This window comes from Theropithecus gelada, chromosome 8 (genome assembly GCF_003255815.1).
Source record: "Theropithecus gelada isolate Dixy chromosome 8, Tgel_1.0, whole genome shotgun sequence".
In the NCBI taxonomy this organism is placed as follows: domain Eukaryota; kingdom Metazoa; phylum Chordata; class Mammalia; order Primates; family Cercopithecidae; genus Theropithecus; species Theropithecus gelada.
In genome coordinates, this window is record NC_037676.1 from 23,857,689 (window position 1) to 23,881,283 (window position 23,595).

General features: G+C 38.5%; 1 pseudogene; it reads right to left on the reverse strand.

Annotated features, from left to right (window-relative positions):
- Nucleotides 1-5,287: 5,287 nt before the first annotated feature.
- LOC112630137 lies at nt 5,288-23,299 on the reverse strand (annotated as a pseudogene).
- Between the last annotated feature and the right edge of the window lie 296 nt (nt 23,300-23,595).

Sequence of the window (23,595 nt, forward strand, 5' to 3'; positions counted from 1 at the left end):
CCTTGGCATAGATATTAGAATTGGCAGAAAATAATATAAGAATAGTTATAACTGTATTCCACAAGTCCAAAAAGTTAGAGAAAAGAATCAACATACTAGAGATTCAGAAGACAAAAAAAAATTCAAATCAATAGTCAAATGCCAATATTTTTCAAAGATCCATAAAAGTGATAAGCCTCTAATCCAATGCTTCTCATTTGGAGGTGATTTACCAATGTCTGGAGATATTATTAATTGTTACAATGGAGAGTACTGCTGGTATCCAGTAGGTAGAAGCCAAGAATACTTACTAAACATCTTACAATGTACAGGAAAGCCCCCATGACAAAGAATTATCTAGTATTTGGTTTCCTGTTCCTGCATTAGTTTGCTTGGGATAATGACCTCCAGCTGCTGCAAAGGACATAATTTGGTTCTTTTCTATGGTTGTGTAATATTCCATGGTGTGTATGTACCACATTTTCGTTACCCAGCCTATCATTGATGGGCCTCTAGGTTGATTCCTTGCCTTTACTATTGTGAATAGTGCTATGATTAGCATATGAGTCCATGCATCTTTTTGACAGAACAATTTATTGGGCTTTGGGTATATACCCAGTACTGGAATTGCTGGGTCAAATGGTAGTTATGATCTCCCCACTGCTTTCCACAGTAGCTAAACTAATTTACATCCCCACCAGCAGGGTATAACTGTTCCCTTTTCTGTCTATCTTCACCAGTACCTGTTATTTTTTGACTTTTTAATAGTAGCCATTTTGACTGATGTGAGATGGTATCTCACTGTGGTTTTGATTTGCATTCCTCTGATGATTATGATGTTTGGTATTTTTTCATATGTTTGTTGGCAACTTGTATGTCTTTTTTTTTTGGAAGTGTGTGTTCATGTCTTTTGCCCATTTTTAATGGGGTTATTGATTTTGTGTTTGTGAAATGGTTTAAGTTCCTTACTGATTCTGGATATTAGACCTTTGTCAGATGTGTAGTTTGCAAACATTTTCTCCCATTCTGTAGGTTTTCTGTATATTCTGCTGATAGTTTCTTTTGCTGTGCCAAAGCTCTTTAGTTTAAATAAACATGAAGTCAAATTAGATTACTGTAAGCATGCTAGTGGTAATCCAGGGCAACCACTAAGAAAATGACTCAAAGTTCAGGAAGGCTTCATTATAGAAAGTATTTGAGGGCAACTTGACATGATTTCTTATTCAGGAATGGCCCAGAAAGAATGCCATTGACCTCTCTCTCACTTGACCATAGCAACCCGATGGGATCTTTCAATATGGAGGGCAGCTGGCTTCGTGGTTTTCCACTTGCTCTACCTGCCTTTGGGAAATCTGTTTGGGAACTTGCATTCACAGAGCAAAATTATCTGTGCAGACTAGGCCAATCATTATCGAGCCAAATCAGGCCAGAAATGTCTCTTAAGGATCTCCAGAAAGATGCAATGGACAGCCCAGATTATCCAAATTGTGGTAAGTGAAAAGATTAAAGACATCAATGACTGCCCAAAGAACAGATTGCATATGGTGTCCAATAGCTTAACTGAAAGGACTTGAAAGATGTGAAGACTTAGAGTAGAGAAGGAAAAATTTTAAGGGGTAAATAGGTAATTCAAATTCAAAAACAACAGTTAGAATTATCAATATCCCATTTTCTTTCTTTTTTTGGAATGGAGTCCTGCTTTGTCACCCAGGCTGGAGTGCAGTGGCATGAACTCAGCTCACTGCAAACTCTGCCTCCCAGGTAAAAGCGATTCTTGTGCCTCAGCCTCTAGAGTAGCTGGGACTACAGGCGCCTGGCACCATGCCACGCTAATTGTTGTATTTTTAGTAGAGACAGGGTTTCACCATGTTGGCCAGGCTAGTCTCAAACTCCTGACCTCAAGTGATCCACCCACCTCAGACTCCCAAAGTGCTGGGATTACAGGCATGAGCCACTGCACCCAGCCAATATCCCATTTTCAATAGTGGGTCAAAAGTAGGCTGAAGAACAATAAGAAGACTTAGATAACACTATAATCTAACCCTACCTAACAGACATCTATAGAATAATGTGCTCAAAAAGATAGAACACAAATTCTTCTCAGGTTCACATGGATGATTCTCCAGGATAGACCATAGGCTAGGTCATAAACCAAGACTGAATACATTCAGGAAAGTTGAAATCATACTAAGTATGTTTTCTAACCACAGCAGAATAAAATAAACAAACAACACAAAGAAATTTGGGAAATGCACACACATTGAATTTAAGCAATATACAATTAAATGGCTAATAAATTGAAGAAAATTGTAAGGGAAATTAGAAAATTTGAGATTCATGAAAATGAAGATACATCATATCAAAACGTATGGGGCACAGCTAAAGCAGTGCTTAGAGAGAAATTCGTAGGTATAAATTCCTGTATTAAAAAAGAATAAAAACCTCAAATCAATAACCTGATGTTCTATTTTAAGAAACTTGAAAAATAAGAGGAAGCTAAATTAAAAGCAAGCAGAAGAAAGAAAATAATAAAAATTAGAGTTGCAATAAATGGAATAAAATATAAAAATAATAGGGATAAAACAAAAGACATTTTATTAAAAAGAACAACAAAACTGACAATTTTTTAGCTACACTGACCAAGGGAAAACAAAAAAGAAGACTCAAATTACTAATTTCAGAAATGAAAGAAGAGACATTACTATTGGCCTTACAGAAATAAAAAGGAATATAAAAGAATATTTTGAACTATGGTATGCCAACAAATTAGATAACCTAAATGAAAGGAGAAATTCCTAGAAAGCCAGAAACTCCTGAAATGAGTTTTCTAAATCTAAATAGAGAAATCTAAAATCTAAATAGACCTGTAACAAGTATTAATTTTAAAAAATGAATTAGTAAGAACCAGGCCTAAATAGCTTTACTGGTAAATTTTACCATATGGTTAAAGAATAGCTAACACCAATGCTTCTCAAACTTCCAAATAATAGAAAAAGAGGAAACACTTCCCAACTTATTCTAAGAAGTTGGTCTCATCTTGAAAGCAAAAGAAATCTGCCAACAAATATCACTTATGAATATATTTGCAAAGTTTCTTGACAAACTACTAGCAAACCAAATCCTACAACACATAAAAGGATTATACCATTTAAGTGTGATTTATCACAGGACTGCAAGGTTGGTTCAACCTATGAAAATTAATCCATATAATAATCCATATTAATAAAGCAAAAACCCACACAATCATCTCAGTAGACACAGAGTCTGACAAAATCCAACATCTCATAATACCAACACTCAATAAACTAAAAATAAAAGGTAACTTCCACAACCTTATAAAAGACTTCTGTGAAAAAGTCACAGCTAACATTATATTTAATGCTGAAATATTGACAGATCTCTCCTTAGATGAGGAACATCACAAGAATGTCCAATTTCAGCATTTCTATTCAACATCCTAATGGAGGTAATGACACCACAAAAAGAAATAAAGGGCACTTTGATTGGAAAGGAAGAAGTGAAACTATCTCTATTTCCAGACTGTCTTGAAACTCCTAAGTAATTCACAAAAATCTGTTAGAGTCAATAAATGAATTTATCAGTTTTCAGGATACAAAATCAACATACAAAAATGAATTCTATTTCTATGCACTAGCAAAGGACAACTATATTAGTCCATTCTCATGCTTCTATGAAGAAATACCTGAGACTGGGTAATTTATAAAGGAAAGAAGTTAATTGACTCACGGTTCTGCAGGACTGGGGAAGGCCTCAGCAAACTTACGATCACGGCAGGAGCAAGCAGTACAGAGCGAAGCAGGGTTTGAGAGGGAAGCCTCTTATAAAACCTTCAGATCTCACGAGAACTCACTATCAGGAGAACAGCATGGAGGTAACCACCCCCATGATTCAATTACCTCCCACTGGGTCCCTCCCATGACACATGGGGATTATGGGAACTGCAATTCAAGATGAGATTTAAGTGGGGACACAGCCAAGCCATATTAACAATCAAAAATGAAAACAAGTGCATTTACAATAACATTGAAATAATAAAATACTCAGAAATAAATTTAACAAAATAAGTGCAAAGCTTATACTAACCATTATAAAATGTTGAAAGAAATTAAAGAAGACCTAAATATATGGAAAGATATCCCATGTTTACGGATCAGAAGTCTCAGTATTATTAAGATGGTAATACTCCCCAAATTGATCTACAGATTCAATGCAGTTGCTATTAAAATCCTAGCTGCCATTTTTGCAGACACAGACAAGCTGATCCTAAAACTCATATAGAAATGCAAGAGACCCAGATTAGCCAAAACTATCTTTAAAATAAAGAACAAAATTGGAGGACTCACACTTTTTTCTTTTTCTTTTCTTTTTTTTTTTTTTTTGAGATGGGGTCTCGCTCTATCACCAGGCTGGAGTATAGTAGTGCAATCATGGCTCACTGCAATCACAAACTCCTGGGCTCAAGCAGGCCCTCCACCTCAGCTTCTCAAAGTGCTAAGTTTACAGGTGTGAGTCACCATACCCGGCTTACACTTCTTCATTTGAAAATGTATTACAGCTGGGCAAGATGGCGCACACCTGTAATCCCAGCATTCTGGGAGGCTGAGGTGGGCGGATCACCTAAGGTCAGGAGTTCAAGACCAGCCTGGCCAACATGATGAAACCCCATCGCTACTAAAAATATAAGTTAGCGAGACCTGGTGGCACACACCTCTAATCCTAGCTACTGGGGAGGCTGAGGCAGAAGTTGCAGTGATCCGAGACCGCACCATTGCACTCCGGCCTGGGTGACAAGAGTGAAACTCTGTCTCAAAAAAAAAAAGACAAATAAATTTTTAACATTCACAGTCATAGTCAACTGATTGTCTTTTATTTTTAACCAAAATCATTCTGCTTTTTTTTAATCACCAACAATGTGGAACAATGTCACTAATCCTCCTTCCTGCTGCTACTGACCTCTCCCTTCATTGTATGGCATTGCACTGCACTGCATATATACCTGCACATGCAAAAAACTCAGACCCAAATAGGCGTTGGAAATATGTGAAGTGTTCATATTAGCCACCTAGCCAGGCCATGTTACCACATCCTCTCTATTCAATTTTCTTCTGTAAACATACCTTGAGTAGTCAAAATCAAACATGCCACAAACACCCACATCAATGTGTATCTTCCTAGAATTATATTTATCTCAAATAAAGATTCTCATCCCAACCAGTCTCAAAACCATCTCCAGTGGAAGCCATTGGCGACTGACATCCAGTGCTATAACTTCTGTGTGTTTACAGGCTCACCAGGAACAATTCTTGCTCTTCTTCTGTGCTTGGGCCATCTGGCATGTGCTGGGAGGGGTAAACACCAAGGGTTCTTTAGCGCCCAGCCATGTGTCCAAAAATCACTTGGACAGCGTCACACAGTAATTTTTGGTACATGTTTCCCGGACAGGGTAACAATCTTTGACTGTATAGATGCCAATCCAGATTTCCTAGGATCTGGCTGACTTTCTGTCCAATGACACCTGGACAGTGGTCTGCACCTGAGGGCCCCCAATAGAGTATTGATCTTCAAAGGTGGAGTTCTGAGGAATGTCAGGAGGCTCCTAGGGCTCTGTCAGGGTCATCTTTGAGCACTGCTTCGTAGCTTGCTCAATCTGAAACATGACTCCATCCTTATAGAGCAAAATATATTCAAATAATCTCTTGCAGGGAATTATCACACCATCCTCTCACCCAGCACCGCATGTGCTGGTTCAGACTATCCTAGGAGAATGGGGCACAGCTGTTGCAACTGTTGCTTTGCTGGTACACAGCCTGTTGACCATCTGATTTTCAATGAATGGCCATGAAATTTACCCATGTAACAAACCTGTACATACACCCTCTGAACCTAAAATAAAAGTTGGAAATAAAATAAAAAGTTGGAGAAATTGAAAAAATAAATAAGAATGTTAAGACACAACAATAGGGGAAGAATACAACAAACATTGCTGGGACAAGTGAATATCTACAAGCAAAAGACTGAATTGGAACCTCTACCTTACACCATATTTAAAGATTAACTCAAAATGAATCATAAACCCAAATGTGAGAGCTAAAATATTAAATTGTTAGAAGAAAACATAGGAGTAAATATTTGTGACTTGGGGTTAGGCAAGGGTTTTTTTTAGATATGACACCAAAAGAGCAACTGACAATATTAAAAATAGATGAATAGAACTTTATCAAAATTAAAAACTTTGGTGCATCAAAGGAACCGTCAATAGAGTGAGACAGCAATCCAGGGAATGAGAGAAAATATTTGCAAATCATACCTGAGAGGGGATTAATATTCAGAATATATAAAGAACTCCTAGAAATCAACAACAAAACCCAAACGACTCAATTTAAAAAATGGATGGCAGCCTGGGCAACATGGCAAAACCCCATCTCTACAAAAAATACAAACATTAGCTGGACATGATGGCACACACCTGTAGTCCCAGCTACTGGGGGTAAGGGGAGGGGCGCTGAGATGGGATGACCACTTGAGCAAGGGAGGTGGAGGCTGCAGCGGGCTATGATCTGGCCACTGCACTACAGCCTAGGAAACAGAGTGAGACCCTACATTAAAAAAAAAAAAAGACTTGAACAGACATTTCACTACTAAAGGAGATAAACAAATGACCAGTAAGCACATAAACACATTCTCAAGATTATTAACCATCAGAGAAATGCAAATAAAAACCACCATAACATACCATTTCATATTTACCAGACTGGCTATAATAAAAAAGACAGACAAGTGTTGGTGAGGGTGTGGAGAAATCAGGACCCTAATCTTTTGCAGATGAAATTTTAAAGTCGTGTAGCCATGTTGGAAAACAGTTTGGTAGTTCCTAAATTTTCACAGTTATCTAGACCCTCAAAATTTTCTGAGTTATTAGCGGGGCATGGTGGTGGGTGCCTGTAATCCCAGCTACTAGGAAGACTCAGGCGGGAGAATCGCTTGAATCCAGGAGGCGGAGGTTGCGGTGAGCCGAGATCTCGCCATTGCACTCCAGCCTGGGCAACAAGAGCGAAACTCCGTTTCAAAAAACAAAAACTCAGAGTTATCTAGACCAAGTCCATTCTTAGGTATATATCAGAGAGAAAAATACCATATGTACACACAAAACTTGCATATAAATGTTCGTAGAGGAATTATTTATAATAGCTCAAAAGTAAAAACAATCCAAATATTCTTCTACTGGTAAATGAGTAAACAAAATGTGGTATATTTATACAATGAATAGTATTTACCAGTAAAAATTAATGAACTATTGATATGTTCCATAACATGGATAAGCATTGAAAACACTAGTTACAGAGGTCATATAAGATTTCATTTATATAAAATGTCCAGAATAGGCAAATCCATAGAAACAGAAAGTAGATAAGTCATTGACAAAGTCTGGGTGGACCTCAACCTCCCAAAGTCCTGGGATTACAGGCTTTAGCCACTGTGCACAGTCCAAACGCCATTTTATAGGAAATGCAGAGGACAGGAGAGCTTGTTCCATTTACTCATGTAGATGGAATTAACAATATCTAGTGCCATTTCTATAAGGAAGCCAGAAAAAATGCTTATTTTCATTTTTAAGAAAAACAGTATTAAAAACAATGAGTTGACTCCCTATCACCCTTCAAAGAGAGCCAAAATTTTAAAACGTCATTATGAACTCACGTATTTAGTTTCACTTAAGATTAGTATAAAAATTGTAATTTGTGTTTTTCAAAAAATTTTTCAACTTTGTCTAAATTTTCAAACTTATTGCCATATAGCTATTCATAATTTTGGCTTATTATACTTTTAACATATGTAGGATCTTTCTGCGTATGTGTAAAAATGTGCCCAGATATACATCCATAATTTTTTACTCTTGTAGGTAGGTTTTATTTCAACAATAAAAGTTATTTAAAAATAAAAGAAAGAAGGCAACAAATAAATAAAAGAAAGAGTCTTCCTTAGCCTGCTTAATTCACCCTTCATTTTTTATTTTAGGAAACGTTGCCTTTTGGTATCATCTGTGTCATGGGAGAAATACATAATTTCATGCTCAATTTAGAAAGAGTCCAGATGCTGTTACATTATTTAGTTGGCACTGGGTGGAAGTGTTGCTTAAAGAGAGACTTTCGGTGCCAGAAATTTCTTTGCAATATATCATGTTAAACACTGGTGATTTGTGTTTTAAATGTTGCCTAATGCTTTTTGTAGTATTTGAATTCTTATTGTAAACTATAGGAGCGATCTGCAGGGAATCTCAAGACCTTTCCTGTTTCTCATTTCCTTCATTTTTGGAGATAACATCACAGTATGGAGAGAGAACCCAGTTATTTCCAAATCCATAGATTCACTAGGGCTAGGCAATGTCAAATCAGCACCTGAATAAATAAAACATGAGCCCATTAGTGCAAGCTTGTATGACCTGCCAGCATCATTAGGCTTTGCTGTGCACAGGAAGCCAGCAGGGATAAGGCCTTTCATAATTATGGCATCTCTCGAGAGAGCCTAACAAATCCAGGCTCTGCTTTTTGAATAAGCATTCCGGTGTTTACTTTCCAGGCAAGGGTCTCACTTCATTTTTAGGTTGCTGTAATTCAAACCCTGCCCTCCTAGGAGTCCTCCTGCCCTGCTGTGAATAGATGCACCCAACTAGATTCCATGGAAATTCAATTCCACCAACTTAACACACATAATGACCAAGCAGTAGCAGAGCTTATTCACCAGGGTTTACCTCCCTGATACTAGTATTCTCAAAGGTAGTCTCTGCAAGAACCCTCTCATTTGACAGGATAAACTTGTTAACTTTACAATTCAAGCCCATGTAGTGCATGTTAATGTTTAGGAGTACAAAGCTTAGGAGCGTGGACCTGCACCCAAAATGTCCAGATTCAAATCCAGCCTTGTCACTTGTATTAGTCCATTCTTGCATTGCTGTAAAGAAATATCTGAGACTGGGTAATTTAAAAAGAAAAGAGGTTTAATTGGCTCACAGTTCTGCAGGCTGTACAGGAAGTACGACAGCATTTGCTTCTGGGGAGGCTTCAGGGAGTTTTTACTCATGATGGAAGGTAAAGCAGGCAGTTTACGTGGTGAAAGCAGGGGCAAGAGAGAGCAAGGCTATTCTGACATTACAACACACTTTTAAAGAACAAGGGCTCGCAAGAACTCACTCACTATCACAAGAATAGCATCAGGTGGATAATGCTAACCATTCATGAAAAATCCACCCCTATGAGCCCATCACCTCCCACCAGGCCCCGCCTCCAACCCTGGAGATTACAATTCAACATGAGATTTGGGCAGAGCCGCAGATCCAACCCATACCACCACTTACTAGCTGAGGAGCCTGAGGCAAGTTTCTAAACCTTCCTGGGCCTCAATTTACTCATCTATCAATGGGGGCCATAATATTGTCTGTCACACTGGGTTCATGTGAGAATTAAATGGCATTATTATATATAAAGCACTTACTTAGAGAAGCACTCTAATATAGTAAGTGCTGTATGTATTTGTTTGATTATTATTCTCATTAGCTGTGTGAGCTCACACAAGTGATAAGCTCTTTGTGCTTAGTTTCTTATGTATAAAATGAAAATAATAAAAACAGTACCTGCTCTATAGGGTTGTTATAAATAGTGACTTAGTTAATTCATATACAGTATCTAGTGAATTGCCTAGCACATAGTCAGCACCCAATGAATTTTAGCTATTCTCATTAGATCTTGTCTATTTTTTTACATATGGAAATGTAGACAGGGTAGGTTGAACGTAATTTATGCCAAGTGTTTGCCGATTTTCAGGAAAAAATACTGCTTTTTTTAATACATCTGTTATATTTTTCCTATGATCAAGGAAATACATTTTTATAATAATAAATTTGTAAAAGAGAAAAAAGTAAAATGTTCACAATCTTACTCTACAATTACTTGTACTTTATATTTTTTGTATTAGTTGATGGAAAAGTAAGTGCAGGCTTTTGCCATTAAAAGTAATAGCATTAAAAGCAAATGGCCATTTACTTTTGGCCATTAAAAGTAATGGCAAAAATCGCAATTATCTTTGCACCAATCTAATATATTTTTCTTTCCAATCTCTTCTTTACCATGCACAAACTCAGAGCAGGGTAAAAGACAATCATAATTTTTAAATTTGGCCACTGATTTCCTTTTAGAGGAGAATAATTTCCGCTTAGCAAAATTGCTTAAAAAAATCACTTCGGTGGAAAGTGAGACTGTCAGGGCATAATAAGTGGCTAAGAACACAAATAGAAAGCTAAGCCACCCAGCATTAGGAATGAGCAGTAATCTGGAAATACAGAGTGAGAAAAGTAAAGAGAAAAGCAGAAGGCGAGTTTAAAAGCATAATGAAATGTCTGAGGGTCTTTAAAGAAAAAGAAAGTGCTGGATCGTTACTGCCATATGATCCAGCAGTCCTGCTTCTGGGAATTTATCCAGAAGAATGGAAATCAGGACCTTGAAGAGATACGTGCTCTCCCATGCTCATTACAGCGCTTTTTGCAGTAGCCAAGATACAGAAACAACACAAACTTTCATCAAGAGATGAGTAGCTTAAAAAACGTGGCACATGCACATGCACACACACACACACACACACGAACGTTATTCAGCCTTAAAACAGAAGAAAATTCTGCCGTTTGCAACAACAGGTATGGACTGGAAGACATTATGCTAAATGAAATAAGGCAGACACAAAAGGACAGACACGACATGATTCCATTTATGTAAGGTACCTAAAATAGTAAAACATAGAAGTAGAAAATAGGATGGTACTTTCCAGCAGATGGGGCCAAGGGAAGAATGGAGAGCTGTTCAATGGGTGTAAAATTATAGTTACACAAAATGAGTAAGTTCTAGAGATCTGCTATACAACATTGTGCCTATAGTTAACAATACAGTGTTGTACACTTAAACATTTGTAAAGAGTGAAGATTTCATAAGTGTTCTTAACACACACACACACACACACACACACGTCAAAGGGACATAAGGAAACGTTTAGAGGTGATTGATATGTTTATTACCTTGACTGTAGTGTTGGTATCACTGGTGCATGTGATGTCCAAACTTATCAAATTATATACATTCAATGAGTGTGGTTTCATGTATATCAGTCATACCCCAGGCCAGGTGCAGTAACTCACACCTGTAATTCCAGCACTTTGGGAGGCCAAGGCAGGAGGATAGCTTAAGTCCAGGAGTTCAAATCCAGCCTGGGCAACATGGTAAAATCCTGTCCCTACCAGAAATACAAAAACTGAGGTGGGAGAATCACCTGAACCTGAGAAGGCTGAGGCTGCAGTGAGCCATGATTGTGCCACTGCACTCCAGCTTGGGCAACAGAATGAGATCTCATCTCAAAAAAAAGAAAAAAATTATACCCTAATAAAGCTGTTTTTAAAAAGTCTAATATCATAACTTTAATCGTGTGTTACATAATGGCATAAATTTCCCCAAACTAAATAATCTATTATCACCAACAAAAGCTTTGTGTGTGTATGCATTTATATGTGTACGTGAATCATGGAATCATGCTGAGGTCCATGTTTGAGCCAGTGTGGTGTATCTGAGAGACAGCCTGCCCTGGTGTGACAGAAACTGACTATTCATGAATATTCTTTATCTAATAAGAGATTCCTTAAGTTTTAGCCAAGGACAAAGCCATCCAGCTGAAGTCTACATTTCCTACTCTTGCAGTCAGGTATGGCCATGTGTAAAGTTCTGGCCAATGAATTGGGAGAAGAAATGGTGAGTGCTAGTTCCTAGAATAGACTATAAAGCCTCCAACACATCATTGAAAAGACTGTGCATCAACCTGAGATCCTGGACTTTGAACCAGATACAATAGTTTGATAAGACTTTGGATTGCCTCCCCTGGGAAGAGCTGAGTGTATCCTGCACCAAGAGGAAGCAGGTGGTGAAAACTACACAGACTTCAAATGGGCCAGACTCTCTAGTGTCTAGTGTCACTGCAGAATTAGGGGCCACAGAGAACAACAGACAAGACGATTCTTCCCAAAGAGTAGAACCAGAGTCCAGCCAAAATATCACTCCATTGCTAGCTAGGGCAGGGAGTCTTCACAATCAAATGCTTCCAGATTTGATCATTGCTATGGACCACTGGTTGCTGTGTACTTTACATTCTTTGCTTTTCCAAGTAAGGATCTTTATAACAGTTGTGCTGGTCCTAGTCCGCCATTTCATATTGCATACATAGGAAGAGATACAGATGATGTGATTTTTTTGTAGGTCATAAGACCATGCGTAGCCATCTCCAAACTTGGTGGAGAAGAATGCACATCACCTTGAGATCCTAGCCATTAAACTGGATTAGATTTTGAGATGTCTCACTGAAGGAGGCTCTGCACAGTGGAAGGGAAGAGTGCATTAACTTTTACTTGTCCAAAAGGAACAATAGTGGCAGACTGCCAATAGTTCCCCCTAATCTCCATGTTTCCCTCCTTCCATAGTAATAGCTGTTACTGGATCCATGTCAGCCAGCTAAAGCTAGATTTTCCAGCCTCCCTTGCAGCTAGGTATGGCATGGGATATAAACAGGATTGATATGTGCCGCTTCCAGATAGTTTCTCAGAAGAGTTCAGCATGCACTGTTTTGGCTCTTTTTGCCTCTTTCTCAATGCTTGGAAGATGATGAGAGCTGAAAGCACTTACCAGAACTAGACTTTATATCTCTAGACAAGTGCTTTACAAGCTATCTGTGGTATAGGACAATCTCTCATGAACTGATGCTCTTAGGAAATATTATAAAATTAAATTATTAGAAATCATGAAGTAGATAAAAAACAAAGACAAACCCCAAATATCTTATTATTAGAGTCAATAATATTATATTTCAATAAATATAACAAATAATACATAAAGTTTTTTAAAATTGGCTACATTAAATTTACCAAAAGACATGCAAGACTTCTTCACTGAAAAGAATAGAATATTGTTGAAAAAACTTAAAGAAGACCTTAGTAAATGGAGCAATATAGCATGCTCAAGGATAGGAAAACTCGATATTCTCAGTTCTTCCCAAATTGACTTAGCGAGTCAATGGAATCCCCATCAAAATTCCTGCAAGTATCTTTGTTGAAATTCACAAGCTAATTCTAAAATGTATGATTGGAATTCCTGCAGACCTAGAACAGAAAAGTCATTTTTAAAAATATAAAGTTGGAGAGGCCAGGCATGGTGGCTTACAACTGTAATCCCAATATTTTGGAAGGCCAAGGTGTGTAGGATTGCTTAAGCTCAGGAGTTTGAGACCAGCCTGGGTAGCATAGAAAGACCTCATCTCTAATAAAAATTTAAAAAATCAGGCAGGCATGGAGGCACATACCTGTAGTCCCAGCTACTCAGGAGGCTGAGGTGGGAGGATCACTTGAAACCAGGAAATTGAGGCTGCAGTGAGCCATCATTGTGCCACTGCAATGCAGCTTGGGTGACAGAGTGAGATCCTGTTTCAAAAAGAAACAAAAAAGAAATTGGAGGAAAATATCTGTTTTCAAGATTTACTATAAAGCTACAAAAATTAAGACAATGTAGTATTGGTGAAAGCAAAAAGATCAATGTACAGAATAGCGAATTTAGAAATAGACTCATTTATATATGGTCAATTCATTTTCTACAAATGTACTAAGGGAATTCAATAAAGAAAGGAAAGTCTTTTTCAGAAATTGTGCTAGAACAGTTGTATATCCATATAGGGAAAAAAGATCATTAATCCTTACCTCACACAATCACAAAACCTAGAAATATATTGTAAACCTAAATGGAAAAACAGCAATTACAAGACTTTTAAATGAAAACGTAGTAGAGAAAATCTTTATAACATTAAGGTAGGCAAAATTGTCTCATATGGGACACAAAAAGCTTAACCTATATAAAGTATATTTATTTTCTTTTCAAAAGTCATCATTAAGAAAATCAAAAGACAAGCCACAGGATGGGAGTATTATTTGCAATTATTTATAATATGTATCTAACAAAAGACTTATACCAGGATATATGTCTTACAACTCAATAATAAAAAGACAATCACATTAAAAAAACTGAACAGACACTTCACCAAAAAAGATATGCAAATGACTAATGAACATATGAAAAGATGCTCAAGACCTCATCTCTATAATTTTTTTTTTTTTTCAATTAGCCAAATGTAGTGCCATGCACCTGTAGGGTCAGCTACTTGGGAGGCTGAAGCAGGAGGATCACTCAAGCCCAGGGGGTCGAGGCTGCAATGAGCCATGATTGTGCTACTATACTCCAACCTGGGCAATGCAATGAGACCTTGTTTCAAAAAAAAAAAAAGTAACATTATAGTACATTGATTGAAATAGGAACCTTGAGACATGTATACATATACACACACACACACACAAACACATACACACACACACGCATACAGAAAGAATTCTACCTTATGGTAGAATGCCAACTGATAAATGTGGATGGGGCTGGGCGTGGTCACTCACATCTGTAATCCCAGCATTTTGGGAAGCTAAGGCAGGACAATCACTTGAAACCAGAAGTTCAAGGTCTGCCTGGGCAACATAGTGAGACCCCATCTCTACAAATAAATAAATATATAAATAAATAATGTGGAGGGAATAATGAAATTTAAAAATCAATATTTAGCAACCACTGTAGTAACTGCTGATTAAAGCAAAGAATCACAAATGGACACTAAAACTAGTGGGTGAGATTTTGATAAAGAACAGAAAATTTACACAAAATAATAAGTACGATATGTGTATTAACTTTACAGCTGAGAACTTAGCAGGCACAATTTTAACCAAGCGATAAACAGTAAAATCATCTGCCTCCTAATTTAATGCCCTGAGAAGAACACAGAAGCACTTCTATAAAACTTCTGAAAAAAAGTACATAACCTGAGGAAACCTATGAGGAAATGAAGAAATATCCATGAACAAATGTCAGACAAATCCAAACTGAGGGACATTCTACAGAGTAAATTGCCATGTTCTTCAAAACTGCTAAGGTTATAAAAGCCAGATGGAGGCTGAGTTCCAGATTGAAAGAAACTCAAGACACCAAGTGCTACATATGGTCTGGATCAGAGCCTAGAGCTGGATGGGACACTGTTGGGACAACGTGAGTGGGATCCATGGATTCGAAGGCGGTATTGTCTCAACATTGATTTCCCGATTTTGATGGCTGCTCTGTGGTTATGCAGGAAACTCCCCTTGCTTTTAAAAAACATTAAGAGGTAATGAGGATCGTATCCCTAATGAATTCCCTTAATGGTTCAGAAAAAAGAGAAAAAAGATTATTAACATGTAGTTCTAGTTAACATGGCTGAGTAACTACCCCAAAAATGCAGTGACTTAAAACAGCCAGTTACTATGCTTGTGGTTTCTGTGTATCAGGAATTTGGACAGAAAACAGCATGGGAGGCTTGTCTCTGCTCCACGATACCTGGGGCCTCAGCTGGAAGCCACAAAGGGTTGGGGATGGAATCGCCACTCCCTTGTCTGGTGGTGAATGCTGGCTGTCCGCCAAGCCGATGCTGATGCTGTTGACTAGAAAACCTACCTGTGGCCTCCTCATATGTCCTAGGCTTCCTCACTAACTGGCATTTGGGCTCCTAGGGTGTCTCAGGAGAGGTAACAAGGCAGAAGTTGTATCCTTTCTAGGACCTAACCTCAGAAGTGGTGTAGCCTCACTGTGGCCATATTCTACTGGTTGTAGCAGTCTCAAATCCAAGAGGAGGGGCTAAGATGCATCTCTTGATGGGGACAGCAAGATTCTAGAAAAGCCTGTGGGACAATGGCTACCGCTGTGGCCATTGTCAGAAAGTACCATCAGCCACGTATGTACATACAGAGAAAGGGCAAATAACACAAATGTGATAAAATATTACAAGTAACAACGACAAAATATGGCTAAAGAGTATACAAGGGTGTTCTACATTTTCTCATAACTTTTCTGTGGGCCTGAAAGTATTTCATAATACAAAGCTAAAAAACAAGCAACAAAAATGTATTTATCGAATTGGGCTAATAATGTTAAACTGTGAATTTCAAATAGAATTGATTAAAAATAAAATCATTATTAAAAGTAGCACGTTATAAAAATGTTTAAAATGCAGTCACATTTTCCCAGACTTAACTCAGTATTTTCGCATTCAGTTCTTACTTGTAAAAGAGTCCTATTGCCCTTGACTAGCCTGTGTAGACGCCATGACCATCACCACACCACACATGTCCTCAGCATCCAGACGGCAACATACACCGTTCAGCAAGATTGGCCCAACAACCACACACGTGGAGATCACTGCAATGTAAATTGCTCTAAAAGTTTCTAGATGCTTACACTCAATTTTAGAACCTACCTCATCATGGCCCTTGAACAGGCTGTGGATCAACATCAGTGTGTAAACCACACTTAGAGTAGCACCATTTTAGGCTGCATTTTTGGTACTTTTGTTGAAGCAGCTCATGCTACCATTTTAAAAAATATTTTAGCCTTCTCCATCTAATTTGAAATGTCATTTTACCATAAACTAACTTCTCATGTGTACTTAGCCTTGTTCTAGGTCTTATGTTTTATTCCACTAGTCTTCACTGGCATCATGTTGGTTTAGCTACTATAACTTTAGATGATGATTTACGCACTACTCTTCATTACAAGTTTTCAGAAATCTTCCTGATGACCTCTAAAATACCTTTTCAGGCCAGCTGCGGTGGCTCACCCCTGTAATTCCAGCACTTTGGGAGACCAAAGCAGGCAGATCACTTGAGTCTAGGAGTTCGAGACTAGCCTTGCCAACAAGGTGAAACCGCATCTCCACTAAAAATACAGAAACTAGCGATGCATGGTGGCATGTGCCTGTAGTCCTAACTACTTGGGAGGCTGAGGCAGGAGAATCATTTGAACCTAGGGAGCGGAGGCTGCAGTGAGCCGAGATCACGCCACTGTACTCCAGCCTGGGTGAGAGAGCAAGACACTGTCTTAAAAATAAAATAAAATAAAATAAAATAAAATAAAATAAAATACCTTTTCAAGTTGGAAAAGAATTAATTTTTACTTTTATTGGAATGTAGCAAATAATTAAGTTAGAGAGAACTATTAAATTTTCCCTTTCAGGAACATAGTATCTCTTAATTCATATGCCTTCATATATTTCCTTCAGAAAAGTTTTACAATTTTTATTTCTTTTTTATTTTTGTTTTTTTAAGTTTTTATTTCTATAGGTTCTGAGGGAACAGGTGGTATTTGGTTACAAGAGTAAGTTCTTTAGTGGTGATTTGTGAGATTTTGGTGCCCCCATCACCAGAGCAGTATGCACTTGACCCAATTTGTAGTCTTTTATCCCTCACCCCCTTCCCACCTTTCTCCCCAAGTCCCCAAAGTCCATTGTATCATTCTTATGCCTTTGCATGGTCATAATTTAGCTCCCACTTATGAGTGAGAACATACGATGTTTGGTTTTCTATTTCTGAGTAACTTCACTTAGAATAATAGTCTCCAATTCCATCCAGGTTGCCGCAAATGCCATTAATTCATTCCCTTTTAGTATTCTGAGTAGTATTCCATCATATATATATCACAGTTTCTTTATCCACTCATTGATGGATGGGCATTTGGGCAGCTTCCATATTTTTGCAATTGCAAATTGTGCTGCTATAAACATGCATGTGCAAGTATCTTTTTCATATAATGACTTCTTTTTCTCTGGGTAGATACCCAGCAGTGGGATTGCTGGATCAAATGGTAGTTCTATTTTGAGTTCTTTAAGGCTTCTCCACATTGTTTTCCATAGTGGTTGTACTAGTTTCCATTCCCACCAGCAGTGTAGAAGTGTTCCCTTTTTACTGCATCCATGCCGACATCTATTACTTTTTTATTATGGCCTTTTTAGTGAGAGTAAGGTTATAATTTTTATTTCTCATTAGATTTGTGTTATTCCTGGATATTTGAGGAAGCACTAACCAACACTGAAAGGAAGAATGAACATGTCATCAAGGCCAGCTTGAGCTTCAGCTGTGACGGTGGTAGGAATCAGAGAGGAGACCACAAGGTATCTGCAAGAAGGGTCATGTCAGAGTCCAGAGAGTCTCCTAGGGTACACTCATCCTAACGAAGAAAGTAAGGTGTGTAAGTTTGGTCTTGTGACAATACTTATATCATTAAAAAAGGAAGAGTGTATTAGAGTGTCTAAGTCCTGAAGAAAAAGACTGGGTATAGTGGCTCACACCTGTAATCCCAGCACTTTGGGAGGCTGAGGTAGGCGGATTGCTTGAGCACAGGAGTTCAAGACCAGCCTGAGCAACATGGCAAAACCCCATCTCTACAAATATAAAAATTAGCCGGGTGTGGTGGTGGGTGCCTGTGGTCCCAGCTGCTGAGGAGGCTGAAGTGGGAGAATCACTTGCACCCAGGGGGTCCAGGCTGCCGTGAGCCAAGATTGTGCCACTGCCCTCCAGCCTGAGCGACAGACATCCTGTCTCAAAAACAAAACGAACAAACAAAACAAAAGCAACAAAAAAAGTGATAAGCAAAAATGGAAAACTTGTTTATATAATAGACTTCTGGAAGAAACTGAATCAAAAGTTTATATAAGTAAATAAGAAAGCAAAAAGAGGCTAGGTGCAGTGACTCACATTTGTAATCCCAGCACTTTGGAAGGCTAAGATGGGAGGATTGGTTGAGCCCAGGAGTTCAAGACCAGGCTGGGCTACACAGCAAGAGCCCATCTCTAAAAATAATAATAATAATGTAAATATGAACTTAAACTAAACTGAATATCATTTCTGACCTTCGACTTTGACAAAAATCCATACATTTGGCAGCACATTCTACCAGCAAGACTGTAGGGAAATCAGCATACTCACAAGCTTCTGGTGAAAATGCAAACAGTTTCCATTCTCATCATCAGCTGTCAGGAACATCTATTGGCGTCAGAGTACTGAGTAGCAGCAATGAATGCGAGAGGAAAATGAAATGACAATTCAAATTTCTGAGAGAATTGATTTCTCACCAAGTATTCCATACCCGGCCAAACAATTATCAACATTTCCAAAGAAGTAAAGACCCAAAGAGTTAACCTCCAATGCACCATTTCTGAAAAAATTACTTCAGGTGTCATTCTAGCAAAATGAAAATGGAATCCAAGAATGAACACGAATCTAACATGAATAACTTTCTTTTTAAGTGGCATTTACAAAACATACAGTTTGAATAGGACACTAAGATTTTTTTTTTCTCTTCCTTGAACATGACAGTCAAAAAAAAAAAAAAAAGAAAGAAAAAAGAAAAGAAAAGAAAAGAAATAGAGTATCCAGTGTTAAAAAAAAAAAAAAAAGGCTATCCAAGAAAGTCATGGGTCTCTATAAGGCAAATTAAAATGTAGACTGATAATGAGTAATTGCTCAACAGGAAAAAGATTCCACTTGATTTTGATGCTTACGATCTTTTTTTTCCCAAGCAGTACAGTTTCAATGATGTAGGATTGTATTTTCTTTTCTATAGGTCTAACACCTCACTTGATTCTTCAGTAGTTAATATCTTCATCATCGTTATATTGAAAGTCCCACTGATTAATGTTCAATTTGAGAATAAATCTACACACAAAGCACATGAAAGGTTTAATTATAATTACAGAAAAATAATCTTTAACAATGTACAACTGATGATATCACTGACAGAAGCTAAGCGTAGAGGAGTCAGAGGGAAAATGGAGGAAAGTACAGGTACAATAATTTTCACATCTTATGTGTGGGTAATCAATAAAGAGTGCTGAAAGTCAGTGTCAAAAGTTATATAAAGCTGGGTGTGGTGGTTCACGCCTATCATCCCAGCACTTTAGGAGGTTGAGGTGGGAGGATCACTTGAGACCAGGAGTTTGAGACCAGCCTCGGCAACATAGTGAGATGCCATCTCTATTCTTCACATTAAAAAACGGAAAAAAGAGTTATTTAAGCCAGGCACGGTGGCTCACGCCTGTAATCCTAGCACTTTGGGAGGCTGAGGTGGGCGGATCACGAAGTCAGGAGTTCGAGACCAGCCTGACCAACATGGCGAAACCCCATCTATACTGAAAGTACAAAATTAGCCAGGCTTGGTGGCGCATGCCTGTAATCCCAGCTACTCAGGAGGCTGAGGCAGGAGAATCGCTTGAACTCAGGAGGAGGAGGTTGTGGTGAGCCAAGATCATGCCACTGCACTACAGCCTGGACAACAAGAATGAAACTCTGCCTAAAAAAAAAAAAGTTGTTTAAACTATAACTAAATTAAAGAAGTAAGGAAGTGTCAAGGGGCAAGAGAAGGGAGGCAGGTGTGTTAAATTCAGAGATTCAATAGATACTTTTCAAACTTTCATTTTAGGTTCACAGGTACATGTAGAAGTTTGTCATATAGGTAAATTGCATATCACGGGGGTTTGGTGCACAGATTATTTTGTCACCCAGTAATTAGTTTTTCAATCTTTACCCTCCTCCCATCCTCCACCCTCTAGTACGCTCTGGTATCTGTTGTTCCCTTCTTCGTACTCACGTGTATTCAGTGTTTAGCTCTCACTTACAATTGAGAACCTGCAGTATTTGGTTTTCTGTTCCTGTGTTAGTTCACTTAGAATAATGGCCTCCAGCTGCATCTGTGCTGTTGCAAAGGACATGAACTAATTTTTTATGGCTGTGTAGTATCCCATGGTGTATATATGCCACATTTTCTTTATCCAATCTGTTATTGATAGGCATTTAGGTTGATTCTATGTATTTGCTACTGAACACAATGAACATATGCGTGTATGTGTCTTTTTGTGGTACAATGATTTATATTTCTTTGGGTATATACATAATAATAGGATGCTGGGTCCAATGGTAGTTCTGTTTTAAGTTATTTGAGAAATTGCCAAACTGCTTTCCACAGTGACTGAAGTAATTTACATTCCCACTAGCACTGTATAAGTGTTCCCTTCTCTGTGCAACCTCATCAGCCTCTGTCGTTGTTGTTGTTGTTGTTGTTGTTTTAGATGGAATCTCACTGTGTTGTCCAGGCTGGAGTGCAGTGGCACAATCTTGGCTCACTGCAATCTCTACCTCCCAGGATCAAGTGATTTTCGTGCCTCAACCTCCCAAGTAGCTGGGATTACAGGCATGCACCACCACGCCTGGCTAACTTCTATATTTTTAGCAGAGATGGGGTTTCACCATGTTGGCCAGGCTGGTCTTGAACTCCTGACATCAGGTGATCCGCCCGCCTTCACCTCCCAAAGTAATGGGATTACAGGCATGAGCCACTGCATCTGGCCGCATCTGTTGTTTTTTGACTTTTTAATAATAGCTAATCTGACTGGTGTGAGATAGTATTTCACTGTGGTTTTGATTTGCATTTTTCTAATGATTAGTGATGTTGAGCACTTTTTCATATGCCCATTGGCTGTGTGTATGGCTTCTTTTGAAAAGTGTTCATGTCCTTTGCCCACTTTTCAATGGTTTTTTGTTTTTGTTTTTTGCTTGATTTGTTTAAGTTCCTTACAGATTCTGGATATTAGACCTTTGTCAGATGCCATGGTTCAGCAAATATATTCTCCCATTCTGTAGGTTGTCTGTTTACTCTGATGATAGTTTATTTTGCTGTGCAGAAGCTCTTTAGTTTAATTAGGTCCTACTTGTCAATTTTTGGTTTTGTTGCAATTGCTTTTGGCATTTTTGTCATGAAATATTTGCCAGGGCTTATGACCAGAATGGTATTTCCTAGGTTTTCTTCCAGAGTTTACAGGGTTTACATTTGAGTCTTTAATCCATCTTGAGTTGATTTTTGTATATGGTGTAAGGAAGAAGTCCAGTTTTAATCTTCTGAATATGGCCAGACAGTTACCCCAGCACCATTCATTCAATAGGGACTCCTTTCCCCATTGATTGTTTCTGTCACAGAGAGTCAATATATACTTTTTAAGTTGATGAATCAAGAAATAGAGATATAGAAGCAAGTTATGTAGCATTTCGTGTCAAATAAGCAGAAGAACTAGATAACAGAAGCAGTTGAAATTATTGGGGGTGATTGCACTTTTTACTTTATATCTCTGTGCTTCTATTATTATGTTACCAAGTGTGGTAGACAGAATAATGGTTCCTAAGATGTCCTTGTCCTAGTCCTAGGAACCTGTAAATTTGTCACCTTACATAGCAAAAGAGATTTTGTGGATATGATTAGGCTAAGGATTGTAAGATGGGGAGATTATCCTAGAGTCTGGATGGGCTCAATGCAATTACAAGGGTCCTTACAAGAGGGAGGCAGGAACGTGAGAGTCAGAGAGGAGATGTAACAATGGAAGCAAGTTGAAGCGATGCACTTTGAAGATGAAGGAAGAGGCGATGAGCCAAGGAATTTGGGTAACTTCTAGAAGCTGGAAAAGGTATGAAAATGATTCTCCCATAGAGACTCCAGAAAAAACAAAGCTTTGCCAACATTTTGATTTTATCCCTAAAGACTCATTTTGGACACCTGACCTCCACAACTTCAAGATAATAAATTTGCATGGCATGTCAGCTCATGCCTAAATCCCAGCAACGTGAGCAGCTGAAGCAGGAGGATTGCCTGAACCCAGGAGTTCAAGGTTGCAGTAAGCCGTGATTGCACCACTGTACTCCAGCCCGACTGACAGAGCACCCATCTTTAAAAGTTAATAATAATAATAATATTTTAAGACAATAAATTTATGTTGTTTTAAGCCACTAAATTTGTGGGAAATGGAGTGGAGTCCTACCCTTTTTCCTTGGTGAAGGTAGGAAGGGGTATATTTTCATTTTGTATGTATTAGTTTAAAAAGCTTTAACCAGCCAGCAAAACTTCAGGAGTATCCCTTATGTCCCTGAAGGCCCAAATACTACATTATCAGACACAGCTCTGTCCTGAAAGACTTTCAACGTGGAAGAATGTTTTGCCATCCTTCCCACCTGCAGCTGACCCAGGAAGCAAAGCAATGTCCATACAGAAGGACAGCTCTGAGAAATCCAGACCCTGTTCCAGGGTTGCAGAGGCTGGTCCTCCCACCTGCTCCTGTCATGGCCATCCATTACGAAATTGATGTCGCCATCAGTCATAGAGATTGCTAAGAGGTCACAGGACATTGCCTAGGAAATCCAGGACATGGCACTATTTTAGTTAGATACTTCTTGTATCACGGCTCCAAGTCACCATTCTCGGGGGGAGAGGTCCTTTTTTATTTCTCTCCCAGTGCCAGAACTTTACCCTTTAGAAGACGTGTCCAGCAGAGTGACTTCTAGACACATCGCTAACTTACAAAAAATCAGAAAATTAGCTTTTTTTTTTTTTTTGAGACAGGGTCTCACTCTGTCACCCAGGCTGGAGTGCAGTGGCATGATCACAGCTCACTGCAGCCTCTACCTTTCAGGCTTGAATAATCCTCCCCCCACAGCCTTCTGGGTAGCTGGGACCCCAGGTACAGGCCACTATGCCCAGCTAATTTTCTGATTTTTTGTAGAGGCAAGGTATCACTACTTGGGCTCAGGTGATTCTCCTGCCTTGGCTTCCCAAAGAGCTGGGATTACAGGTGTGAGCCACTGCA